General features: G+C 39.0%; 1 protein-coding gene across 4 annotated transcripts in view; it reads left to right on the plus strand.

The window, feature by feature from the left end:
• Positions 1–25,615, plus strand: part of ZNF536 (zinc finger protein 536) — a 349,390-nt gene that overhangs the window by 88,991 nt on the left and 234,784 nt on the right. For all 4 annotated transcript variants that reach the window (XM_062604933.1, XM_062604932.1, XM_062604935.1 and 1 more), the window contains exon 4: positions 19,054–19,175. The gene's annotated coding sequence lies outside the window, so the exon portion shown is untranslated. The remainder of the gene's footprint in view (positions 1–19,053; positions 19,176–25,615) is intronic.

The raw sequence follows: 25,615 nt of genomic DNA on the forward strand, positions 1-25,615 counted from the left end.
AAAATAGGATGTTGGACTGTAGGAAAAATAAAATCCTTCAGCAGAAATAGGAAGGTAACAAAAACATACATGCAAAACATTTGCCTGATTACCAATATAACTGTATTTAACAAACATAGAATTAATTACTTTGTTTTGGCTTCATTAAGTTAAATTAATTTTGAAAAATCTAGTTGTGGGCACTTTACCTCTAAAATACAATCTTTGTAAGTTCAGTGCTGCCACTATTTCTCAAATAACTGAAATCGCTTAGATGATATTTAAGAAGATTTTGTGTATAATGAATGGCTCATCCTACATTTAAACTCAGAGAATGGTGAAATGTGTTTGAAAGCCTGAATTATTACATCTGGACTCAGCAGCAGGTTGCCTTCAAAACCAAGAACCTTCAGGAGGTTTTCTGGGCTCTTTGCGTAATCTAGATTCTGTTTTTGGAAGACTCCTTCCCACTTCACACTTGCAGGCCTTCCCTGCTTTCAGTGGCTCATGTTCCCTTACTCCTAGAGAGATCCTCTATTACAGCTTTTGCAAATATGCCATTTTGGGTTAATAAATAACATGGAAGTGTTTCCTGACCTAGTCTTGGCCTCCAAGTGCGAGGCAGAGAAAATGAAGGAAAAAGCTCAGCTCTACCTCTGTAGATCTCAGTTCCAAACTGAGTTGTGGAATGGAACTGAAAGGAGAGAGTTCTCCTTTTATCCTGTACAAATTTCAGACATTAAAATGTTCCATTTTGTTGGTCAAGATTGCTTAAACTCTTCTGTTTGAGTAAGTGATATATTTTTGGAGAGAGGTTCCTTTTGGCATCCACTTGTGCTGATAAAGCTCTAGATTAAATGCTTGCTCCAATTAAAAAAGGAGAAAGGACAATAAAAAAGTGAGCTTCAGTAGGAGTGGGTGAGTGAATGTGCTCTATTAGAGTAACATAGTTGGATGCTCAGGATACTAATGATGTATGAAGCTAAATACCTGATCTACCTTACTCAGAGCCAGACCTGAATGTAATCCTTCCCCATTCAAGGGGAATGTCCAATTTCATCCCTCTGTAAAGTACCTGTGGGTTATTTTCCTTTTTAATTCTTTTCCTGAGCACTACTTTTATAACTCCTGGTGCCAGTTTGTTCATTCTTTCTTCCTCTACTTGCCCTCCATGGCAAAGACATGAACTCTGAATTTGTGTTAATTCTAAAAAGTAATTAATTTCCATTAAAAAATAATCAATTCCAATAAAAAGAGTTAATGGCTGGACTTGGTGTTTGATAAAATCCTTCGCATGGTAAAGTAACATGGCAAAGTTTAATATACAAATGTAATATGCTTCTGTCCATTTAAAGTTCTCTCTCACATTTAGAGGTTTACTAATGAGAATATCTGTGTAACAGCAATACTTTAATGGTATTTACTAACATAAATATTTGCTTTCTAGAAGCAATGTTAGATAAAATTCCTGAACTGCAGTCTAAGCAACTGCTGGAATGTCTGAGGTAAGAAAACTGACCTTTGGGGAGGATCAACATCAGGAGAACAGAATTACCACTGTTTCCTACTTGTGCTATAGTGAGGGGGCTGGAGTGAGAGGATGGTGACCGATGCACATGGTGAACCCCAGGGGAAAGTTCTTCTTGTTATAATTGCATTGATAACAGAAATTATTTTACATGAATTTCAGTGTATCCTTATACACTCAGGGCAAACAGTTCAGCAAGGTCTTTCTGACAGATAAGGGAAAATAAATAGAAAGAGACCTTCATTTATATTAAATGTTAGGAGCTGCAAAACCTGTGTGGAAAAGAAGAATCTTGAGTTGGCCTTGTTCTAAATGCTGATGAAGTTACATTAGCCACAGCCCGAAAGCAGAACAAAAAATGTCTTCTTTGAGGCATCATCTTTTCCACATTAATTCTGCTTCTTCTCCGTCAAAGTATTTAGTTGCCAGCTATTATTCTCAAGTGTTTGCATTCAATATGCATCATAAAGTATTGTATCCATGTTACTGCAGTTGATAGTCAAGTGACGGTCCTGATATTTAACCAAAGCAGGTTTGATTGGGTGCACAGGTGACAGCAGTAGGCATGTGAACAGGTGAAGCTTCACCAGTCATTCCTCAACTGGAGGGCTCTTCCAGACTGTAGACAGATATACCAAAGCCTTCTAAATGAGTACACCTCCCACAACACAACAATTTGCCTGTTATATTCAGGTGAGTGTTGATAAGAGATTGGGGGAGGAATGGTCAGGCGGTAAAATTTGTTCAAGAGTGCGCTTGCAGTGGACATACAGAACAGAGATGACTTTTAATTCTGACAGCACTTCTCTTGTTTTAATTATTTTTAGTTTAAGGATTTCTTTGCAAGGGGTCTTTTTTTTTTTTTTTGTTTCCTTAGCAAAGTAGTCCTACTTAGCTTATTTATTTTTCAGCTTTAAAACATCAGCATTTTATAGATCTGAATTTCACAATGTGAAGATGATTGCTACGTACAATTTGCAAAATTGTGATTAACCAGCCCCTGTTTCGAGTCAGCTCTCCCTAATTCACAAAAGGCTTCCAAGAATAGTCTGCACAAAATTCAGTGTGCAAATTGTAGGGCAGATTTTTAGAGGGCAGTTTAAAGAATGAAGTCCTAAGGGTTTTATCTATATTTATATCTCTTGTTAAACCAAACTCTTATGTAAATGTTACAATCTGTAAATAACAAGCTGAGCAGCTTTCTTAAAGGAAAGATTGCATCCACATTTTTTGAGGTTTGGCAAAATTATTAACTTACACAATAGACTAATATACAAGTATATTTGGAAGCAACTAACGCTAGCCTGTGTATTCATCTGTATTTTATGGATATTTAAAGGTTTAAGAATACACAGACCTTTCATTTTCCAGTAAAAATTGTCTCAAATTGAAAAACACTGCCCTTAGTGATGGCTTGAAAAAAATGGAGATAGCTTTTGTATACTTTTACTTTTTATAGCCATTAATGTTGTAGTAAATCTTGTATTATTGTATACAGTCTAGATTATTCTTCATTCTTTTGCCTTTGGACAGGAAAGAAATTACTGGCTTCCATCAGTGTTATTGGCAATCCCCGTATTCTGACATCTGTTCCTTTCTAAACATTTTACCAACCTTGATGAAATGTAGTTTAGTGTTAGAAACTGACTTGAAGAAAAAATTGGATGATAAAAAAATAACATTGATTAAACACCAGAAGTAATTTACCAATGACTATCAATATTTTGATGGCCACTGCAGTTTATTTCAGAAAAGCCAGGCATCTTATAGAAATTTTAATCATATTTAATCTTTGAATTAGGCTGAATAAATGAATTCTCATATTTTAAACAGAAGGATGAGAGAATGATTTTGCTCAATTTTAATCAAACTCTTTGAGCTGTATTCCTGAGAACGTTTGGGCCATATTTTATTGAGGCCATGTAATGCACATCTCCCCAAATTAAAAACCTCAATATTTTTTAATACACAGTGGAGATGTCATTGGTGACTTTGTCCTTTTCATGGAGCTGTAACACCACAATGCCAGACCTAGGTTTGCTTGTGCTAGACCAGCTGCTGAAGTGGGGGAGTCCCATAGGGCAGTCAAAGGGGCTTCGAACTACAGGGGTGGTGGCTCTCTGGTAAACCACCAGCTTTACGTACACGCCTTCTTTATTAACTGTGCTTCACTGAAGTAAAGCAAAGTAATGAAAGGCAAGTGTGCTTGTTTTCTCTCTGGTATCAAGTGTAGACCAATTATGGTGTGTCCTTCCCCACCCTGTGGAGTGGTGAGCTACAAGAGGACCCTTGCAAGAGGTTCTTGAGGGTTGGGGCAAAAGAAGGGGTGAATGTTTCATTTCCAAGGATTGGAAGAAGCTAATTACATTGTGAAGGAGTAGGGTATGAATAATATCCTCTTGGGAAGGGAAGTGTGGGGGAAATATAGAGTGTGTGTTGTTATATTGGAAAAGGTAGACAAACAAGAGAATGGGAAGGTGTAATTATTTTTTTTTAGAAGCACTTAGCAGTCACAGTGGAGCTGTTGAAATTCATGGGATTTACTATGGACTGGTAATGTCTGGGAGCAGAGTGTGGACGATGCTAAACTATGAGACCCCTGTCCTATGGGTGCATTCTCCTTGAATGTTTTTCAGTGAGGCATAATACTTTAAAAAGGGGAGGAAGGCATATTTCTCCAGTATATGTAAATGCGTGTAAATATATACGAGCCACTGAGGAGAAAATGAAATTGCAGCTCTTCATGAATTCACTACCAAGATTTTCAAAGGTGGAATTACTCCTCTAGCATCAGGATCTTACAAGCCTCCAAAGCTAGTTTTGATTCCCTTACCTTTGAGAGTAACTTGAACCACTGAGGGTTCAAGGTAGTTGCTAGGCTATTTGAAATGAAGGGGATTTGAGAGATTTGTTTTCTCCATTTTGCAGAAAATTTTAATTTGAAGGAAAGTTTTCCTAACAGATCTGCTATAGAAACTCAGCATTTAATGTGAAAACAGTTTTCCTTTCATTTCCTAAAAGTCATGGGTGGTAGCAGAAACTGAGTGGTCTAGGTTAAAGTGGTGTGTAAACTGACAATTTTTGGATTCTAGTACTCTGTGCTAATCATAAAAAAAAAAAAATCACACATTTCACCCAGAGACCTCTCAGCATGTCTGATAAATTAATTCAAAGATGAATGAATTCTCACAGTTCCTTGCTGAGGATATTTAGTAAAGGAAGTAAACGTTATAGACAAAATGTCACTTTGGGAAGTGCGTTGTTTTTCTTAAAACTGATTTTTATTTTTTCTTTCTGGAAATCTGTTGGATTCAACTGTGTTTATATGGACCTACCAGGTGTACAGTGTGGCAGTCAGGAGACTGTCCTGGGAAATGGGATGATCAAGTTCAGATGCATGCCATTCCTGAACCTGAGTGACTTCGAGTTAAAATATAAAACCAGGAATAAAACAATCGCTGAATTGGACAAAGGAACAGGATTTGGTTCTCCTCTGCTGTAACCACCAGGGAGACAAGAGATCTTGGCTCTGTCTTCTTCTGACAAACCAAAGTCAGCAACTAAAAATGGTTGTTTTAACACAGCTGTGTTTCATACACACCTTTGGAATAAATAAAAAAAAAAATAATCAATTTTCTCTCCCCTTCCCCTCTTCCCATCCCCCCCCCCCCAAAAAAAAAAAAAAAAAAGCAGCTAGGAATTAGAGAGGGAGGAAAGAAAATTGTCATTCTGTAGTCATATTTAGTGTCTCTTGTTCAAGGATGGGGAAATGGAGAGGAAGATTCAGTTGTCTGCCCTAGTGTCACACAGCTAAATCAGCAGGAGCCTGACATACAGTCCAGGAGTCCCAACTAACCTGGGTGATGTTATATTGGCAGGTGTCTGTCCTTCCTTTCAGACCTGGTAACCTCTTGTACCACCACCTTGCAGGCTCCCTTTAACATATGGTTTCAAAGCTGTTGACGTTCACCTGCTTAGATATCTGCACAAACTACTAGTAGGAACTACATAAATATCTAACAGATGCACGCGTTCACCCTGGGATTAATGCATTCTGGGCTCAGACCCGTCAGCATCACACCCCTTCACAATCGCATTTTATTTTTTTTCCCTTGCTCATGTGGTGTACACCTGTGACATGCTGGCACTGTACTTGCTTGCACGGAGAGCCCCTCAGGTTCAAAGCTATCCTTATATCTTTGTTCCCTTATGCGTGAACCTTTTGAGGTTTTTCTCTCAGTGTTCAAAAGGCTTAAGCATAGCAATACATTTTTAGAACCTGTTCTGACCCTTTTTTGAATATGCTGAATATAAAAACAGAAACAAAGCCAGGAGAACTAGATAAATAGATGCAGGGAGACATTGTAAGAGAAAAAAAAACAACCCCACAGCTCCTGAGCTTGCCAATATTACTTCACAAACCTGTAAAATAACAGTAGACCACCACCCCACGCAGCTGGGTGTGCAAACCAAAGGTGTGATGAACGTCTGGGCTTTCCAAATGCAGCACAATAACAGGCACACCTGTGCTAAATAACTTCACATTGATTTTATTTTCTTACAATATTCACAGTCTTTCTCTTTTAGAAGTCTGTGTAGGGGTGAAAAAAAAAGAAAGGACTTCAGTTTTAGTTTCAGTTCTCAGTTCTCGGATTTATCTTCTGAGGTTCAGTGGGGCTGTTACAGAACCATGGGGATATACTTGCGCTAAACAAATGTAGGATTGGTCTTAAAATGGAAGAGAGATTGTTCATCTTCTGGACCCAGCTTGGCTAATGTACATTGGCTTTGGCTAACAGTCTCCTTGCAGTTTAGTCCTGGCTTGTTTGCTTGCTTGTTTTTGTTTTTTTTTTAAAAGCAGCTGATGCTGTGATAGCCAGTTACAATAGCTGAGAGGTTAAGAAAAATTCTAGTAGTCTGTAAATGTGTATCTTAAGGCGCATCACTGATTTCAAGTGATTAATATTCAATAATTCATGGTTGTTTAATGAAATGACATATCAAATCAGAAAAAGTAGAATAGAGATATTTTTGTAACTTAATTCTCACCACTGCAGAACCACGTAGTTACGACTGCTGCTATTATTATTTGGAGTCATAGATTAGTGTTAGTGTTTCGTGTGACTGTTAAATTTCAAGGATAAAGAAAAGATGTTTTTTGCTGCCAAGAATTTACCATACGATTCTGGACTATGAATCTAAGAATTATAAAGATAGACATCATTAGTAAAATCTAAGTATGCTTTTAGGTCAGTTTGTCAGCAGTGTAAATGGATCCAAGGGTTGCTTCAAAGGGCTAGTTAACCTTTTGTCCTTTAACGGTACTCCAGTCTGAGTTTCTCTTTCACCTACGCACCTACCGATTTATGTCCATAATTTCTATTAATTCTGAGCCTCTCTTTCTTACATTGTTACTTGAAATGGAAAATACTGGTTATAGGCCAAGAGAAAAATTTATAGCCTGTCACTGTAGCCTTGTGCTATTTCAATATAATAATACAAATGCATTCCCTCTTTGTGATAAGAGTATTTTTCCTTTTACTTTCTCATGTGATGTTCAGACCCCTTCCAGAATGACTTCGTCTCTGTCATCCCAGAGACTAAATGCTCAACAGGCCTTTAAAAATACTCTTTACAGTGATGGGAGCAGACTCACTGGTTCTCTGTTGCATTCAGACTGGGGCTGTGAGAGGCAATTTTGATCTTGTATAGCTAAAAGCTGGGGCTTGTGCTACTTCCCTGTATAACCTTGGGAATATTTTCCTACATTTCCTATGGGAAACATGGCATGATCCAGTGTTGAGGAAGGTAAAAAAAGTTTTCCAGGCCCAATCATGCTCCTGTTGATGTGTCCAGTGAGAAGAAGATGGAACACAGCACTGCTGCACATTTTGGAAGTGAGGAGACCCACTGGACAAAATTTTCTTTTCAGTAATGAAGGGAAGATGGGAGTCTCATAGCAGTAATGTGGATTCCTCTAATTACCACTTCCAAGTTATTAGCATCTGGAGCCCTTTCTCCCTTTCCTATCTAGCAATTACAGAGTGGGATAGATTAAATCGTTGCAGAAGCTGTATGGTGGACTAAGTTTCTTGCTGTTGGCATTTGGTTGTTGGCTGAAATTGACACTTTCAGCTGAAGTTCAGGCTTTTTACCTGGCCTTGAATCCTTGGGCATTCTGTCCACAGAGAATGTGTATTCAAGTACCCCACAAAATTTATTTACTTCTCTGCTCCCTGCCCCCACCAAAGAAAAAGAAAAACATCTTAAAAAGCCAAAGAAACCCATTCAGACACATGTCTTGCACATGAAGAATCATGTCTGTAGTAAAATGGGATCCATATGTGTGTCTTGGATGTGAGCATCAATGCTCAGTTTAGCTTTGCCCACATGCCAGGGCGTGTGCGCTGCTGCCGAAAGCAGAGAGTTTTCTTGCTAAATCACACACAAAATTTGAACTCAGGGTTGCATTAGAGTCATAAGTTCATAGTTTTCTGTTGGTTCTTTCCCCATGTATAGTGTCCTTTGTTTACAACCCAAATCCTCTCAAGATTAAACTTTAAAAAGACTCCATGATTTAATGGACTTAGGATCAGATTCTAACCTCCAGCATGAAATGAGCCTGACTGGAGCACTCAACAGTAATAGAGGATTGTTTGCAGTTGTGAAGCAATGACCGCCAAACATTATTCAGAAAAAAAAAGGATGCTGGGACTAATTTTTTTGCAGGGATGAAATACTCAGATGAATGTTAAACAACTTGAGTAACAACAGACGGTGACATACTCAAAAGGGTAAAAGAGAAATCAGTACCATTCCAATGCAGCGTTGCACTTCCCCCCCCCCCCCCCCTTCATCTAAAGAAATGTGCTAACTTGAAGCTATCTCCTGCATATGTCCTGCAGAAGGATCTGGACAGATGGAAAGTTGTCCTGCAAGAATCTGTTTGCAGTTTTAAAATTTATAAAGATAGTTTTCAGTTCATCTTCCAAGTTTTGGGCTTGTTTATGCTTATACATTAATTTTATTCCTTCCTTTCACTTTTCGCCAAATTAGAACAATCTTGGAAGTCTAAGATAAAATCCTTGCTATTGCTCAGGTACTTTGCACTCTGCTAGTAGTGGAAAGCATCTGTGACTTCACTGGCCTCCAGAGGATTTGAAATACCATCTCTAAGTCAGTCCTAAGTAAGTATGGCAGTAGTAATCCCATCTCCTTCCTCTCTGAGGATGTACTTGGAGTAGGGGACACCCTGTCACCATCAGATCAGTTCTCTGCTGAATACAGGTGAAAAGGATTAATTGGCTTGGGAACAGTTCTGAAACTTGTTCTACCATTCACCTCATTGTTAGCTGGGTCATCTGAAGATTATTTTGGAGACCAGTGATATTTTGCATCACATTTCAGTTACTTTCAGGGAATGGAAAGTGAGGTTCAGATTTTCAATATGAAAAGATCCTTCCTGCGTCTGCACAGAATTTAGCCAGCTTGGGGGTACTAATGCTCTGTAATACAAATAAAGCAAATTTTAAAGTAAGGAATGTTTCAAGAAAAAGGGAAGGGAGAAGAGATGCCTTGATGGTATTTATTTTCTTGCTGCTTTTTCTTGTCATGATGGCCTTGTTCCTGAAAGATAGAGCAAGGTGCTTGTTACCAGCCTTTCATTACATAGAAACTTTTGTGCCTTCCTACCGGGGCTAGGTGATCAATTATTTTGTAAAGAAAATGGAGTGGGTCATTTCTGTTGTTTTGTTTTGGGTTTTTTTTTGCTTTTTTTTTTTCTTCCCCCAAAGCTGTGTTTTCTTTCTATTTATAATTATCTCCACATAAATCTTCAATTTCAAATTTCAGACTGGACACACATGCACACTGACTTGCATGTAAAAGATCTGTGACAGGAGTCACATGGCATTTCTATATTGTAATTATTCTCTGAATCAGGCCCAGAGTTCTTGGAAGATCCCAAAAACCTACAAAAAGCTGGTTTGAGTTTACCTATGGGACTCAGAACTCACCTCAGGTTTTTATGTCATCAATAATACTTTTTTCCTTTTTTTTTTAAAAAAAAAAAAACAAAATGGGGAGGGAATTGCCTTTACTATCTTGTTGTCTTAGTTTCGTATTAGAGAGTTGTTTCTTAAAACAGTAGACCAATAAAAGAAATGCCATCAGCTGGAAATCTAGTCTATGTTAGTATTTCCATGAGTTGCTGCATCTTCCCCTGAATGTTCTTGTTAAGTTTTGTGGTTTAACAATCATATTTCTCAGATTCTTAAAGCGGAGTGTGTTTTACTCATCTGTTGCATAAGAAATCCATGTAAAGATAAGATGGTTTTGATTTTCAGAGGGGAAATGGTTAAGCTGGTTTTACCAAGGTGCTATTGTTTGCAGAAAGTAAACTTATTAAATACATAGAAATAGCTTCACTTTCTATCAAGTGACCTGAATATCTTATCTCTACAAATGTTATTTAAGGAATGCAGACAGATTTTTCATCTCTAAGTGGATCTTTTAAAATCTTGTCATAGCTCCATGAGAAATCCATACTTCTATACCTTAACAATCTTGAACAGTAGCTCCCAGGGAGTTTCATAGGCTGTGCACTATGTCAGGACTCTGACTGTAAAAAGGCACCTGAAAATAAGGCTAAAACAGATCAATCTAAGTTTTCACTTGGCCAAGAAATAAGAAATATTATGGCTGCTCAAAAGCCAGACCTTGCGAGAGCTTCAGGTAGGAGGTCCTTTTGTTTTGATAAGTATGTACCTTCTTTGCAAGCATGTTACCCTTTCAGCTGACATGTAAACTCACATACATTTCTTTAGAAATATAAAAATCGTGTTTGCAAGATTGCACATATGAAAACTTGGTTTCATATCTTCCTATAGATGCTAGCAGCCATCATGTTGTGAGCCAGCAGGACCTGTGTGCCAGTTCAGAGCATCACACTGTTTCTGCCACACAGCCCCGGCACTGCGGAGGCGACCCAGGCTCCATCAGCAAATCGGTGGCTAATAAAGACAGGCAGCAACAGCAGCAGCAGTGTTGGCCTTCTCCACAGCAGGGTACCACAGATGTTTCAGATAACAAAGTGAGCTTCGCTGACAGAACATGTGTGTAATATATAAAATAATGCGATCCAAAAGAGGAGGGGGTTGAAGAAAGGGCACTCCAATCCACCCATGTAAAAAATGTTTTTTATTTATAAGTGAGCAACTGAATATAAATGTTGCCTGCTTCCATAGAAGTAAAAAAATAGGCTGATGTGGATGAGACACTTTGCGTGGTTTCTAGTGAAACAGACTATATATCAGAAACCTTTTCTTGTCCTTAGAGTGGGTCCAGGTCTTCAGCTTGAGCAAATCCATGCAGTTGTACTGTATAGCAATTATACTTTTTTACCTTCTCCTCTGATCTGACCGTGCTATGGTTGGGGAAGATCATTGCCAGATCTTCCTGTGTAACACTGTGGAAGGCTGAACTGCTTTTGTACAGTACCAGCTCTACCAAACACTTGAGACCCTGACGAGTTCTGCAGGGTGGACCTGAAGAAACAGGAATATGCAGTGGCGACCCACAACTACCAGGAAAAACCCTCCATGTTCTCAAGTAAGATAATTTTCTGGGAACTTGAGGAATTACAGCAGAAATCCCCATTTTTGTGATATAATAGGCTTACCCTCTACTGTTCAAATGTCCCAAAGTAGTAAGGCCAACTTCATAGTTGAGGAATCCTTGGGTGAGGGAGACTTTCACAGACCTTTCCTGCACTAGTCCCAAGGGGATGAACAAGGAGCATGAATGGGGCCACCGAGTGCCACTGGTAGGGGGATGGTACTGCAGAGTAAGGGTACCGTACGACTGCACGTGTGGGCAGGCAAACAAGGGTTTACAAACAGGATCAGAAGAAAACCCAGGATGCCTGGTTAGCCCCATATGTGTCTTCTCCGCGCCTGCAGAGCACTACCAGCCCTTGTAAGCCATAAGCAAGGGCCGCCCATGAGTGTGCATCTTGTTAGCCTCCTTTTGAAGAATAACAGACAATGGGATTCAGTGTGATGGAACAGGAAACTCCCATCAGAGCCTAATAAATGTTTCCTTCTAAAATGGGGAGATGCTTATGTGCATCCAGATATAAAGTGAAAGTAAGACAGCCCCCAGAGGAATTACTGAGGTAATAAATGTACTTACTAGGGCAGTGTGTGCCAGAGCGAGACAGAAATGGGCTAAGACCAGAAGAAAATTAGAACCTCAAGTGCAAGCTGAAGCTCAGTGGTCAGATGAAATTCAACCCTTTCCTCTGAGAAAAAGAGTATATCTCCTGATGACTGACTCACTCGATTATCCAGGATTGGCGTGGCCAATGAAAAGAACAACAGTGCATGATTTCTGCCATCTGTCCTGTTTTAAGAAGTAAAATACTAACATAGAATATGGTAACCAGCTGAAAGAGGATTTTGCTTTCTACATAACGCATACACATTATGTACAGCTTGTGCTGTTGCAGCTACACCACTGTGATGAGTCAGGGTCTATCAGGGTCTGCTCGGGTGTCAGATACTGTGGTGTACAGCTCAATGTTCCAAGGTTCCTAAGGTTCTTTCAGACCAGCTACTGGGCATGTGGTTTGGCCAAGCACTGTGCTCCTCTCCATGCATTTGTGTATTTTTATCTTGTTCAGAACAGTCATCTATGAGATCACAGTGAAATCAGAGATGAATGACCTACTGTAGACATTTCTGAAGCTGATATATAACTAGAGCCTAGGAAAATTGATCTGAAGATCTTGTGGCCAAATATATGTTGTGGCCTCTTTATCAAGGTTTATATTTTCAGTGGTTCACTAAAGCACAACATGTAAAAGCTGGAGTTCTATACTACATTCCGTAACTGAAGAAAGTAAAAGAATTCCCAATTATTTTTTTTAATTAATAATTTTTTTTCACCTCTGAGCTGAGCCTTATAATTGAGATCCACCTTGAATATGCCAAGGTCAGAATTCAAGACACAGAATATTCTCATCAAGCTGCCCACCAAGATACCTTTATTCAACCAAATTGGAAAACTTGTGTGCAACTCAAAAGATCAGAATAGAATCCTTATTGAGCAAGGTTAGGAGGGATAGAAGCAATCGGCTTATATAGAGTATTTTTACTTCATAGGAATGTGGTTCTGATTGCTGAAAATGTATCCTTTGCATGAAGTACAGGCATAATCCTATGCCTAATTTGCCTTTTGAGTAAAAGTATGCTTAATGGCAATTTCAGGGGAAAAAAAAATCTATTTAAAGCCTGTTGAGCAGAATATCCACTTACAGAGGGAAACTATACGTGAATAATGTTAATGGAGTTCTGTTTTGTGAAATGCATAGGACAACTAATAGAATCAAGCTACTATAACACTGGATGATTGAATTACATTTAAGAGAGTTCCTAATTTATGACCTTTAAAAATAGTTTTAGAACTGCTTTGTAAATCCTAGACCTTCTTCATAAAAAAGTTTTTAGGAATCTTGACTCTCACTTTAGATTATGGTCAGAGGACCTTTTGTGCTATTGTACGTCAGCAGTTCCATTAAAATATTTAAGTAGGCTAATTACTGGAAGAAAAAAATTCTCTCTGGAGAAAATTATTATACCTGTTTATTAGTGTGGGAGAAGTTCTTAATCTGGGAGTAAATCCTGAACAACAGCAGTGAACAATGACCAGAACCAGGACCTCCTCAGAAAAGGGAATTAAACCCTATAGATACCAGTTGAGTACTTTTCCTCAAAATAGTAGTTTCTTAAAAAAGTAGAAGTTTGTGTGCAGCTTTCAGCAATCGCTGACATACTATGTACTCCCGTCATTTTTTCCCTCCCATTTAATTTTACGGTGTCTGTTTATTGCTGTTAAACTCTTTGATTCCGTGTTATCTTCAGCAGAGAAACCCCACAGATTTACTGCACACTTTGTTAAAACTGTTTGGGTTTTTATCAGTTTTAAAGAGGTTGCTCTTTCAGACATTTGATGCTGATTTTGCACTGTAGCATTCAGGAAAGTAAAGAGAATTTGAGAGCCCTTCTGTGTAGCATTGGGTGCTATAGAGAGATTCTGAGTACAAATTCCCTTCTGAGACTCTGGTAAGTTTTACATCATTCCTTAAAACATCCTACAATTTTGTTAGCTTTGGTGCCAGGGGGTTATGCCTGCTGTGGTGTCATTTATTGCTCATCTTAAAGAAGGCAGAGAACAAAGGTGGAATAAGCTGCTTACCTTCTGGATCAGCCAGATGTTATTATTCAGTGGTATATAGGAATTTAAGGCACCAATTCTTAAGAGTGAGAGGTGCAGGAGAGGGACTGCAAGGCTGCTAGAAGGAGTCAATTCCTTGCAGTATCCCAACTGCCAGTGCACTGGTGCATCACACTGTCTTATATGTGGCTTTTGCCTGCTGGGTGCAATGGAGCTCATGTTTCCAGAGAGCTGCAAATGGAAATGGCTAGTTTAAGAATGTGATCATATATATATATATATATATATATATATATATATCAGATTTTTTTTTTTTTCCAATCAATTTAGCAAGAAAGACCCTAATGCTTCATAGGTCTGTCTTGTTCACTACGAAAGTGCTGTGCTGTAGCTTGGCCTGAGTTCTTGTTGAGGTCACCTCAAAATTATTAGGGCTGAAGAGTCAAGAGCTGAAAGTGTGTGCACAGCTATGGAACAGACTCAAAAAAGGCAGTGAGATTTCTGTGGTCAATCATATGGCTCTGTACTTTATAATGTAAAGTTAAAACTGTATTGTTTTACAGAGGAGCTCCATTATAGGTCAGTCCTTGTCTTAACCAGCCACTTGAAAGTGGCCCCACTTGACTCCCAACACAATTTACTGTGACTGTTACTTAAGGGCTGTTTCTGCTATGTCTGTGGTGTTTGCATTCCATATGGTGGTTGCTTAAGGCTGATCTAAAAGTAAACAAGTACAGGGTTTCAGTCACACAAAGGTATGGGACTCAGTCTATAAAGAAGTTCAGTGCAAGGGAGGAGCTCTGTCTTTATTACAACAAATATACTAGCAATTGGAGACTAGGCCTCACTTTTGTCATTATTGTTGGTTCATGGTTCATCATCATCTCAAAGTAAACCTATTTTTGTTGGGTTTTTTTGGCTATTTTTTTTGTTCTTGGTTATGGTTTTTTGTGTGTGTGTCTGTGGTGTTTTTTTTTTTTTGTTTTTTTTTTTTTTAAATTTTACTTTATGACTGCTTTTCTGAAAATGAAATGACTGCACTATCCTGTGCGTTCAGTATTTGCAACAAGGAGAGATTCTGGCTTTGCCCCAAACTGTGTACAGTCTGGATACTTTTACAGTGAACATCTCTGGAGCAGTGAGGAACATTTTTGTGAGGATGACAGAGAATGTCAGGCTAAAGCATTATAAATAATTTATAGTCCTCAGATAATTGTCCTGTGGAAGTTTCCAGTGCTCCCAGTTTCTTCCTACCACCCCTATTTTCAGCTATCATTTATAGAATCTTGACTTAATATTGTTAATTGCATAGTAAACAGAACAATATTGTTTGCCCCAAGACAGATTACCATTTCTTATTACAGAATTCACATAGACCACAAATCATTGATACCATCTCCACCAGTTATAATAAAGTTTATCTTCAATCTGATAAAAAGCATGTACTGTTGCTCTTATTGTAAATGGTTTTAAACCATGCTTTTTTAAAAGCTGGGTAGTTCATTGAAGTTACAATTCTGCATTTGCCCTAGCAAAGAGAGGTGGGAGTTGTGGACATACATGGTCCGGTTTCCAAGCATGACACTGTGGGTACAGTGTGTGCAGTTGCACTTGGCAACTGATGAACCTCTTACCATTGCCACCTAAACAGTAAGTAAGTCCTACTATCCTGCATTTATCTGTATCTGTGCTTGAACCCATTGTTCAGTGCGTTACGTACTTGCATCTTTAGCTTACTCATAATTTAAGTGCATTTAGATGCTGTAAGGTTTATCTCTTCAGTTCAAGTTGCAGGGATTCTTAGTGGGCTGAAAGGTTCTGCGTCAGTCCCCAAGACAAGTAGTTAAACCTGTACCACTGTGAGCACAGCCACCAAGTCACAGAATTGCAGACTGTTTTGGGTTGGAAGGGACCTTAAAGCTCATCCAGTTCTAACCCCTTGCCATAGCCAGGGACACCTTCCACTAGAGCAGGTTGCTCCAAGCCCCATCCAGCCTGGCCTTGAACACTGCCAAGGATGGGGCAGCCACAGCTTCTCTGGGCAATGCATCACCCCCATAGTCCTGGCTGAAAACCACCTTTCAAGTGTTCTGCACAAAACCTCTTCCGGCAATGCATTTCCAATCCTCCCTGGTGAATTTAGGCACTCTTGGGGGATATTCTTTTAGCCCTACACGTTTTTATGTCGTAAGTTCTACAACAGAAGCATCTGGGTCATTGCGTAAGTATTATTAAAGACAAGACTGGCCTAAATGTTATTGGTCACTGCTGAATTTTGCATTTTGCTACCACTTTCTTGTGATCAGGCTCAGCCAGCAAGATCAGCTCTAAATATAAACTTTCTCAAAGCCTAGATGTGCTGCTTATGTGGGGTAGTGCTAGTTTGGGAAGAAGTCCTAAAATTTGGAAATTTGGATTTTTTTTTTTTTCTTTTTGAAGTTTAGGGACTTTATAAGACAACTGAAAATATTTTACAAGTCCATAAGGGTTTGAATCAGGGTGTGTGAAGTTGTGATTGAATCAGGTTCTAGTGTAATTCTGTGGGGAAACAAGGATTCAGCAGGATTCTTTCAGAGTTGAACCCCAAACTCATTAAAATATTACAATAAAGTAATTAATGCACATGGCCACTAGACACTCTTAAAATGTAAATTTCACAGCTGTAAGAAATTAGATTTGTTTAAAAATAACAGAAGGCTCAAGTACAAATTATGGAGTAAAAGCCTATAAAATTTCAAACTTGGTTTTAAGGCACAACCATTTATTTTTTTATTTTTTTATTTTAACTAGATCCTTTACTTCAGTGCTAGCATATAGCAACTGAATTCCTTGTCTTCCTTTTCCCTTGGAAGCTGAGGTATAGTCAGCTTTTTTGTCTGGCACAAGTGTAATTTGACCAATTTGAGTAGTTTCTAGAAATCAATGCCCGTCTGACCACCCTCCTCCAAATCAATCTGTGGAAAAGAGACTAAGAATCATAGAATCATAGAGTGGTTTGGGTTGGAAGGGACCTTAAAGCTCATCCACTTCCAATTCCTGCCACGGGCAGGGGCACCTTCCCCAAGACCAGGTTGCTCCAAGCGCCGTCCAACCTGGCCTTGAACATTGTCAGGGATGGGGCAGCCACAGCTTCTCTGGGCAACCTGTGCCAGTGCCTCAGTACCCTCACAGTAAAGAACTTCTTCCTAATGTCTCATCCAAATCTACCTTCTTTCAGTTTAAAACCATTCCCCCTTGTTGTGTCATTACAGACCCTTGTAAAACATCCCTCTTCCAGTTTCTTGTAGCCCCTTTGGTATTGGAAGACTGCCCTAAGGTTTCCCCTGAGCCTTCTCTCTTCTTCTCTAGCCCAGCTCCCTCAGCCTGTCTTCATAGGAGAGGAATAGTAAGGACAAAATAAAAGCTGCTCCAAAGTTCAGGACTGATGAAGCCAACTGGATTTTGCAAGGGATGTAATGTACATCTTTTCAGTGTAGAGGCCTAATTTCAAATTCTCCGGCACTTTCTCACCCGTTGTGTTTACAAGCATGGGTCGTACTATAATGCAAGAAAAGGCTTTGACTAACAAACGTCCAGCAGCAAATTTCAATCTGTTTACATTTGAAACGATGCTGAAATCTAGGGCTCCACAATGGCTTCTTGGCACACCAGCTTTAGCAGAGTACTGACATGGTTGAAGGAAGGAATTCTGGTCAGAATATATTCCATGTGAATCTTGTTGGAGATCCATTTCTAAATGTATGCTACGTGCTTAACTATTAAAAAGTTCAGATTATGACCCCTCTAATGTTATTTTAATGCTAGTTTTTAAAATGTAATTATAAATCAAATTACATTTGAGATCTGAAGCTGACAGTAGTGAGCTGTAACACTCCAAGAGCTGCTTTAAAAATAACCCCTCTCAAACTTTATTAGTGATTTCAGAAAGAGGAGTGCAAGTGGACTGGCCAGATTCATCACACTGTTTTTGTCTGAGACAGGGCAACTTGCAAAATGTCAGCTGTTTTCTGGGTTACACAGATGTAACGCAGAATCTTTCACCTTTACCTGGAAACTGCACTTCTCAAGTTTTAGTTTCTTTGAGCTTAAGCAGAAGGCAGGACCTCATCTGAACTCTATTTCCTGCTTTCTTTTTTCATTCTTTATCAAATTTCTCTAAAAATTCAGATTTCTAAAAACTGAACAGCAACAAAAAAAAAAAAAAGAAAAACCCAGCTAAAAAAAAAACCACCAAAACCCACCTAAACTGCAGGTCATCATTTGGCCAAGTGCAAAATGTTAGGTCAATCATAGGAAATAAATGCACTCAAGACTGTCATTGTGTTGGCCAATGGCATCTGCTCACCTGGGTGAAGGTATGTATGCATTTGGACAAAAGGGCTGGAAAACCCTAGAACTATAAATAACTATATAGTTTTTTTTCCTTTTCTTTTAGAAATGTAAATGTCTGCATGAGACAATCCTGTAACTGGCCTAAAACTGAACTAATTCAGAAAGACAGTGAATTAAAATCTGTATAGAATTAAAATTTCCATTTATGTAGTTGTAGTTTATGGAGGGAAGGAAGAATCACTAAGTAAGTAAATCTGAACCACAACTCTTAGTGGCTCCTCAGATACTTTTTTGAGTTTTTCTTTTCTTGTGAGTGTGGAAAGTAGGTATTCAGAATTCAGTATTCAGAACTCCTCAGTGAATAATACATTTTAAAAATCTGTATTTGTAAAGTTTTTTGTTGAGATTATTTATAAATTCAGATTCATAGCTGGTTACCTAAATCATGTTATTTCTTCTGTTCCCTCATGGCCTGAGTTACGTATTTACTTGATTCAATACATAATGTAAATTGTGAGTATTACAGATGAACATACATCTCAGAATTTTTGTTTGGTTGCTCAGTAACATAAATCAGCCCGTCAGAAGAGGGAGGGGACGTACCACATGATCTATTTAAACAGCTAATACTTTGAAATTTTGAGATTATATGTCTAGAAGTATATATTTTGACCACAGTGCATAGATTATATAAATTGAGTGGCGTTATTTCTGTTTCCTGATTAATGGTTGATGCTGTTCCATCTACAGAATGAATGTCAAATTCAAACTTCAATTTGAAATTTGAAGGCAATGAATATTTAAGCATTCATTCTAGATGTTGACTGTGAAGACATGCTAATATTGGTACAGCACATATGTTCCAAATTTTGCAGACAGACAAAACCAGAAAGCAGTTATGTGTTCCTAGTGCTGTTAACTCAAAGTTTGACTGTGAGTTAGTGTTTTTACTCAGATCTCATTTTTACCCTGTTTTGCAGATGAGGAAACTGAAGCAAAGAGGTTAAGGGATCTCTTCTGGGCCACAGAGTTTGTTGATGCCTGTCACCTCTCCCTTGACATGTGCACAGACTACTAGACTTCACTGCTGTGGCTGCAGCAGGTAAGCCAGATTGTATATTCAGTGTGATTAATTCTTAAACTGACTTAAGTATTTCCCAGAAAGGGTGAGAGCTCCCAAATATCTGAATGTGAGATCTCTGTTCTGGATGAATCTCTGAAAATACTGTGAAACAGACTATTCCCTAATGCAGACACAAAAATCATAGATGCAATGGTGTGTCAACTAATAGCTAAATAAATAACTTTTTTTTCCTTCCCCAAATAATATTCTTTAAGGGAAGGAGACCAAAAAAACTGTTAACTTAGGATGCCTTTTTTTAATAGGAAAGATGATAGTAGCAGATGAGAACATGGATGTGATAGAGTATGTTGGACTTTGTTCAGAATTGTGTAGGCTATAATACAGTGGCTACAGCCCTCCCTTGCAGGCACAGTCATTTAGAAAGCCTAACAGGGCAGTACTGTTGTAGCACATGGAGAGCAGGCCCTTCAGTTTCTTAGAAAGCTTTTTGGCACCCGAGCTAGCCAGTCAAAAGCATTCAGGAGTTGCAGTTGCCCCAGGGAGTGCAGTGTAGACATACACAAAGTTTTTGCTCTGTAGCACTGAAAGCAAAAACTTCCTGATTGTGGTTAAGATTTACATGAGTAAAGATCATCAGATTTTACCATGTGAGTAGAGAACCCTAGAAAGGTCCTGGACTTGAATGGAAAGGGCACTGGTGTAATTCTGTTCAAGGTGACTGCTGGGATCCTGTCAACTGTTCTCATGGAGTGAGCTGACTTTCTCATAAGAGTATGAGTAACACAATTTACCCAAAAATTTGTCCAGATTCATTTAGGAAGTGTCATCAAAGCTGTGTGCCAAATCTCTGTGCAGTGCAGGAGTCACGCCAGGGGGTAGAGTCAAAATCTGTCTGTGTGTTGACAGACTGCTAGCCTTTCCTCCCCAACACGTGACATCAAAGATGGAGAATTTGTAGACAAGAAGAGAGTAAAAAGATTGCTGCCTTTCATGAGTTTCTTTTCTGCTTCTTTGATAGGCATAAACTTCAGCATTAGGTAGTAGTTATGTCTGTAGGAGGAGGCATGAGCTCAAACAGAAGGTCTGGCCAAAAGTGCCTGTGTGAAAATGCATTCTCACCAGAGCTTCTCTTGGAAGAAACTGGTGACTGGCAGCCACGTTCCTAGTGTCTCCTCCAATGAGGAGACAAATTCTTTCCCAGGACTGTAGCCCTGAGCATTAGGTGACAAGGTGGGGCTCAGTAAGATCTCATACCTGTTCAATAAGTATTTAATTTAAGGAAATCCATGGTATTTCTAGATAGTTCCCAGATGAGTTATAAAGCTGCAGCTCTAGCTGCACTGTATTTTGCAAGTATTACCCTGCTACAGCTTGGGAGAATGCAACCCAACCACTGCTACCACTTTGTAGTTGCACAGTTTGGCCACATTCACCTGGACTGACTGAAGCAAATGAGGTTTATTTTGGAAATGTATTTCTGCATAGTGCACGAATGCTTAGAGAAATGGTCTTAACGCTGCAGTGGGGTTAGTCAGATGCTTGTAGTTAAGTGTGTGCTGAAATACTTTGCTGTATATAAAGTTCTTCAGTTTTTCCTGTATGGTGTAAACTGATTTCACAAAAGCGTAACTGTATCGTTGCTTTTAGAAGAATGCAAAGTTTAGCTATGTACCAAGTAGTTGGGTAGGTTCCTTATTTACTTTGTTAAATTGTTGAATAGCCAATTCTAGATTTAAGAATTTTATTTTTTTTCCCTTCCGTGACTTTCTTTTCTGTCAGTGTCCAGTAAAAAGTTATGTCCAGAATTTCAGAATTATTATTTTCTCATACCAGGGCAAGGATTCACACAAAGTCTGTGTGTGCTCTCCCTCCTCTGGTATGCAATCTACAGTCTATATTTAACTCTGTACATACACAGTGCAAAGAATCACAGTGTAGCAGCTGTTTGGTGGTGACAACGTAGGTATACAGTCACAAAAGAGCTTAAGATAATTGCTTAAATGACGACATCTGCAAAATGCTAATCTTCCTGTGAAGGGTCCCCCTGCAACAGGCAACATGAGCATTTTTATGTTCTGCGTTTGCTGCTGCCATGCACTTAATTCTGTTCAAACCATATCAAGGAGACTTGAGAAAAATATCAACCATTAAAGACTTACTCTTTGTTTTTTCAATCTGTGACCCCAGCAATCTCTTTAGCAAGCCATGGTTCAGTAAACTGGCACACAGCAGTAGTTCTACAGTGGAAAAATCATAAACCAGATGGAAGCCTTACATTTTTGTTTAGTTTTTAAGAGCAGTTTTAATAACATCGCTTAAAATCATTCTGATGCATCATACTGTTTACACTTAAAGCTTTGTAGCTAAGATGTTTACACTATAGAGAATGTTTTAAGATATTTTATAGTTATGATATTTAGATAATTGGCAAGAAAAAAGATAGTTTGTTGAGATTACAGTGATGTTGGTAACCGTGAAATAACTTATGAGTCTCAATAAATATGTCCAGTTTGGTGGAAAGTACAAACTCAGTTAAAACAAAACAACACAAGAGGGAATATCTTTTTGGTGAAATCATTTCCTTTTCTTAATCAAGAGATGACAGCCCCAGCCTTAGAACTCCCATCTGTAATGCACTGCTCCACGTATGTGCATACATGGCTTTTCATGATTGATACAGTTGTATCAAATCAGTCAATTAATACTTTGTCTAAGTTCAGTCAAATTATACACAAAAGTTAATAATGTTCACTCTCCATACAAAAGTTGCAATGATCTAAACTGAATCCCGATCATTTTCTCTTAATACCCCATTTTCAAGATAAATACAGTTAGACATTTTCATGCCGAAAAATGTCTTCAGAGCATAGCATTGGAACATTTAAAAAAAAAGTCCCCAAAAATGCATTAATCAAAAACAATAACTCCTTTTAACTTTTTTAGCTGCTCAGAAGTATGTAATAGTCTGTGTGTGGGCCACAAATGTTGGGAATGCAAACATTTCACAATAAACATGTTTAAATGAAAGTACTTGGCTAGATACACTGGAAGATAGTACATGTTGGGTTAATTAATGCATATTCCATAAAAATAAACCTCACTTTCAAGATCTGACCAATAAAAATCATTAGTATATTTGGATCAGATGTGCTGATGATTTTTATGTGTACATTAAAGTTTTGTAAAGTGAGCTGTCCTTGAAAAACCTAGAAAGAGATTTCAATTTAAAGTCAAAACAACCCATTACATCTACTCTTTCTCTTTTCCTATAGTGATATGATGAATTATTTCAGTTTTATCTTTTATACCTGCAATTGATTTACTATTGATGGGTTTAAATTTATCATTTTAAATGTGCAAATCACAGCTACATAGCTAGAAACTGTACACTTTTGTAGCAAGTTTGCCTGTAGAATGCGGTATCTGATTCTAGACATAATCAAATTAATATACCACATTATTTTTCTTCAAAAAACTTCCAGATCTTAAATTGAATCATTTTAGTACATGCATAAAATAGTATTTTACATTAAAAATCTTATCATAGCCCTAGGGAAATCATACATATAAACAAATATGTGAACTGGTTTTGCATTGTATTATGCTGTTGAGCCAGTTAGAAACAGAAGCAAACTGGGACTGTCTTTTCTGTTGAATACTCTATTTCTCCAGACCTGGTCTCATGAAAGACAAGGTGGTGATCAGTATTTAACAGATGCCAAAGCCCAACCTCGGTAATTTACCTAATTTGTGGTTGCTTTGTGGGAGAGCCCCACTCTACACCCTTAGTGTCTATAACTGTAGAAGCAGAATTAAGCAGAATTGACCTAGAGACTATTTTCTAAAAGCAAGATGAACATATTTCACTTTTAGACCCGTATCTATAAAATATACAAAGTAAGATGTTTGATAGGTCAAGCCTCAAAACCAAACATAATATAAACTGAACAAAAAATTAATTCACACTTAAAATAGAGGTGAAACCCTTCCCCCATGGTTATTAGCAGCAGCATTTTTTATTAACAGCAGCAGTAGGTATAAGAGCATCTATGCAGAAGAATCTTCGTGGTTCTGTAGTCATATTGACTTCATTGAAGATCAGAGACCTGATGTTGTCATCTTATCTTTTCTGTAGCATTCATAAAGTCACTAGTTATGTACATGAGAAGAAACCATCTCTGCTCGAAGCCTTCATGTAACATTATCCCAATCCTGCACTGTATAGATGTTCTGCATTTTAACTTATCCACTGGTTACCTAGTTTCTTGTGAGCATTACAGAGGATTTAGAGATGAGGGTGATGATCCTTTGTTCAAATTGGGTAGGTTTCTGTGGAAAGTAGGTGGCACAGAAGATGGCTGCAGAAGTAAAGACTGATGAAGCTAATGGAGGGAGTAAAAATGGCTGTCCAATGAGCAGATAATGAAGGAAAGGATCTGAGAACGTGCTAGCAGACAAAGGCAAGAAAGCTTGAAAAAGCCACAGCTGAAGAGGGAAGAACTGGTTAAGAAAGGGGAGTTGACAAGCTTCTGGTACTGACAGGAAATATGATCTGCACAGCTGTATCTCTGACTAACTCAAAACTGGCAGAACATTCTTTAGATAATTACATCTACCAAACTCCTTTTTAAAGAAGGAATAAATATTTTACCAAAACGGAGGGGAAAAAAAAAAAAAAGGCATCATAGAGCTGTTTTAGTAAACTATTAGAAAACTATTTTGAAGCTGGCAACTTAGAAGGCAGTGGCTTCTCATGCCTAGAAATTCAGTTCTAGGAAGGGAGGTGATGTAGGCAAATAGTAGGCAGGAGGCCACAGCTTGTGAAGATTACACCTAGGTAGACTATGCACTTCTAATTCACAACTAATCAATAGGGCACAGAGGAAAAAGGCATCTTCCAGCCAGATTACAGCAGCAAAAGACAGGATGTATGAACTGTTCTTCAGACTGCTTGGTTTTATGCAGAATTCTTTTGTAGAGATGACGGAGCTGGAGCCATCATCTTGCTGCAATTGGCCTAGCTATCCAAGACAAAGTTTAAGCATGTTAACTTGGGTGCATCTGATAAATGTGATATCCTGGAAGTCAGCATATGACATTTATTCTTCCAAGATCTATAAAGCTTTACGGCATTGCTACAACTGCCTTAGCCAGCTACTTATTTCAAAGCAGTCAGGATACTCTTGGTGGAATGTCTAGTTAAAAGCAATTGTGAAGTCCCAGTTGGCACAGATTAGTCCCAGGATTTAGGACTAGCAAAGTGACTTAAGCACTAAATCCCTGCCTTTCCCCTCTAGCCTTGTATCAAGCTGAGCTGATCACAGGACCAAACTTACTGATTTCCAGCTAATGAAGATGATACATAAAGAAGTAGTTTGTATAGTCTAATTTATATTGATGAACAGTAGCTGTTTTCTTTACAAAGAAAAATTACGTATCATTGTCCTAGCTACTAATATTGCAGCTATAAACTAAAAGTACAGAATTTTTAAACCTCAAAGGGTAAGGTTGTTAGTGGTAACAGAACAACCAACAAGTTGGTAGGATAAAAGAAATAACTTAAGTTCCAGGAAAGTAATGCTAATGCCTATGTTATTGATACAGCTTTTGAACTGGCCACTTACAAATACGGAGCAGTACTGTAATACACAGTAAATTCACAGAAAACAGTTTCAATTAAAAGGGACTTTAAAGCTCATCCAGTTCCAACCCCCTGCCATGGGCAGGGACACCTTCCACTACAGCAGGTTGCTCCAAGCCGCATCCAGCCTGGCCCTGAACACGCCAGGGATGGGGCAACCACAGCTTCTCTGGGCACCCTATGTCAGTGCCTCAGCACTCTCACAGGGAAGAATTTCTTACCCAGCTGTCACCTCAGTCCCCCTTCTGTCAGTTTAAAGCCAGTCCCCCTTGTCCTGTCCCTACAGGCCCTTGTTAAAAGCCCCTCTCCAGGCTCCTTGTCAGCCCTGTTAGGTACCGGAAGCCACTCTAAGGCGTCCCCGGAGCCTTCTCTTCTTCTGGCTGAACAAGGCCAGTTCTCTCAGCTTGTCAAATTGAAAAGCAAAATTCTAAATTTTAAGACTTTGTGCGAAAATTTTCACGGGTAGATTCGCACAAACATACTGGGTGATAGGGGTTGAGTCCGCGGTCGAGTGAAACCCAGGCACGTTCCCTCGCCGTACCCCGCCGCGCCTCCTCCCCCTGAGGTCCTGCGGGAGGACCCGGCAGGTGACTGGAAGTTGGGCACTCGGAGGGGCGGGCGGGGAAGCTGCGAAAGACGGGCTACAGAGGAGTATTTGCCCGAAGAAGCAGCGCAGGCCCCATCCGGCCTCTCCTGCCCAGAGCAGCAGGTGCTTGTCAGGGGCCGCCCCTGGGCCTCCCCGAGGGCCGGGCGGGGCCGTTCGAGGCCTCCCCTTTCCCCTCCCCGGCGCGGCAGGATGGCTTTTCAGTCAAGCCGG

This window comes from Pezoporus occidentalis, unplaced genomic scaffold (assembly GCF_034315485.1).
Source record: "Pezoporus occidentalis ecotype Australia unplaced genomic scaffold, CSIRO_AGI_Poc_V1 ctg89, whole genome shotgun sequence".
NCBI lineage: Eukaryota > Metazoa > Chordata > Aves > Psittaciformes > Psittacidae > Pezoporus > Pezoporus occidentalis.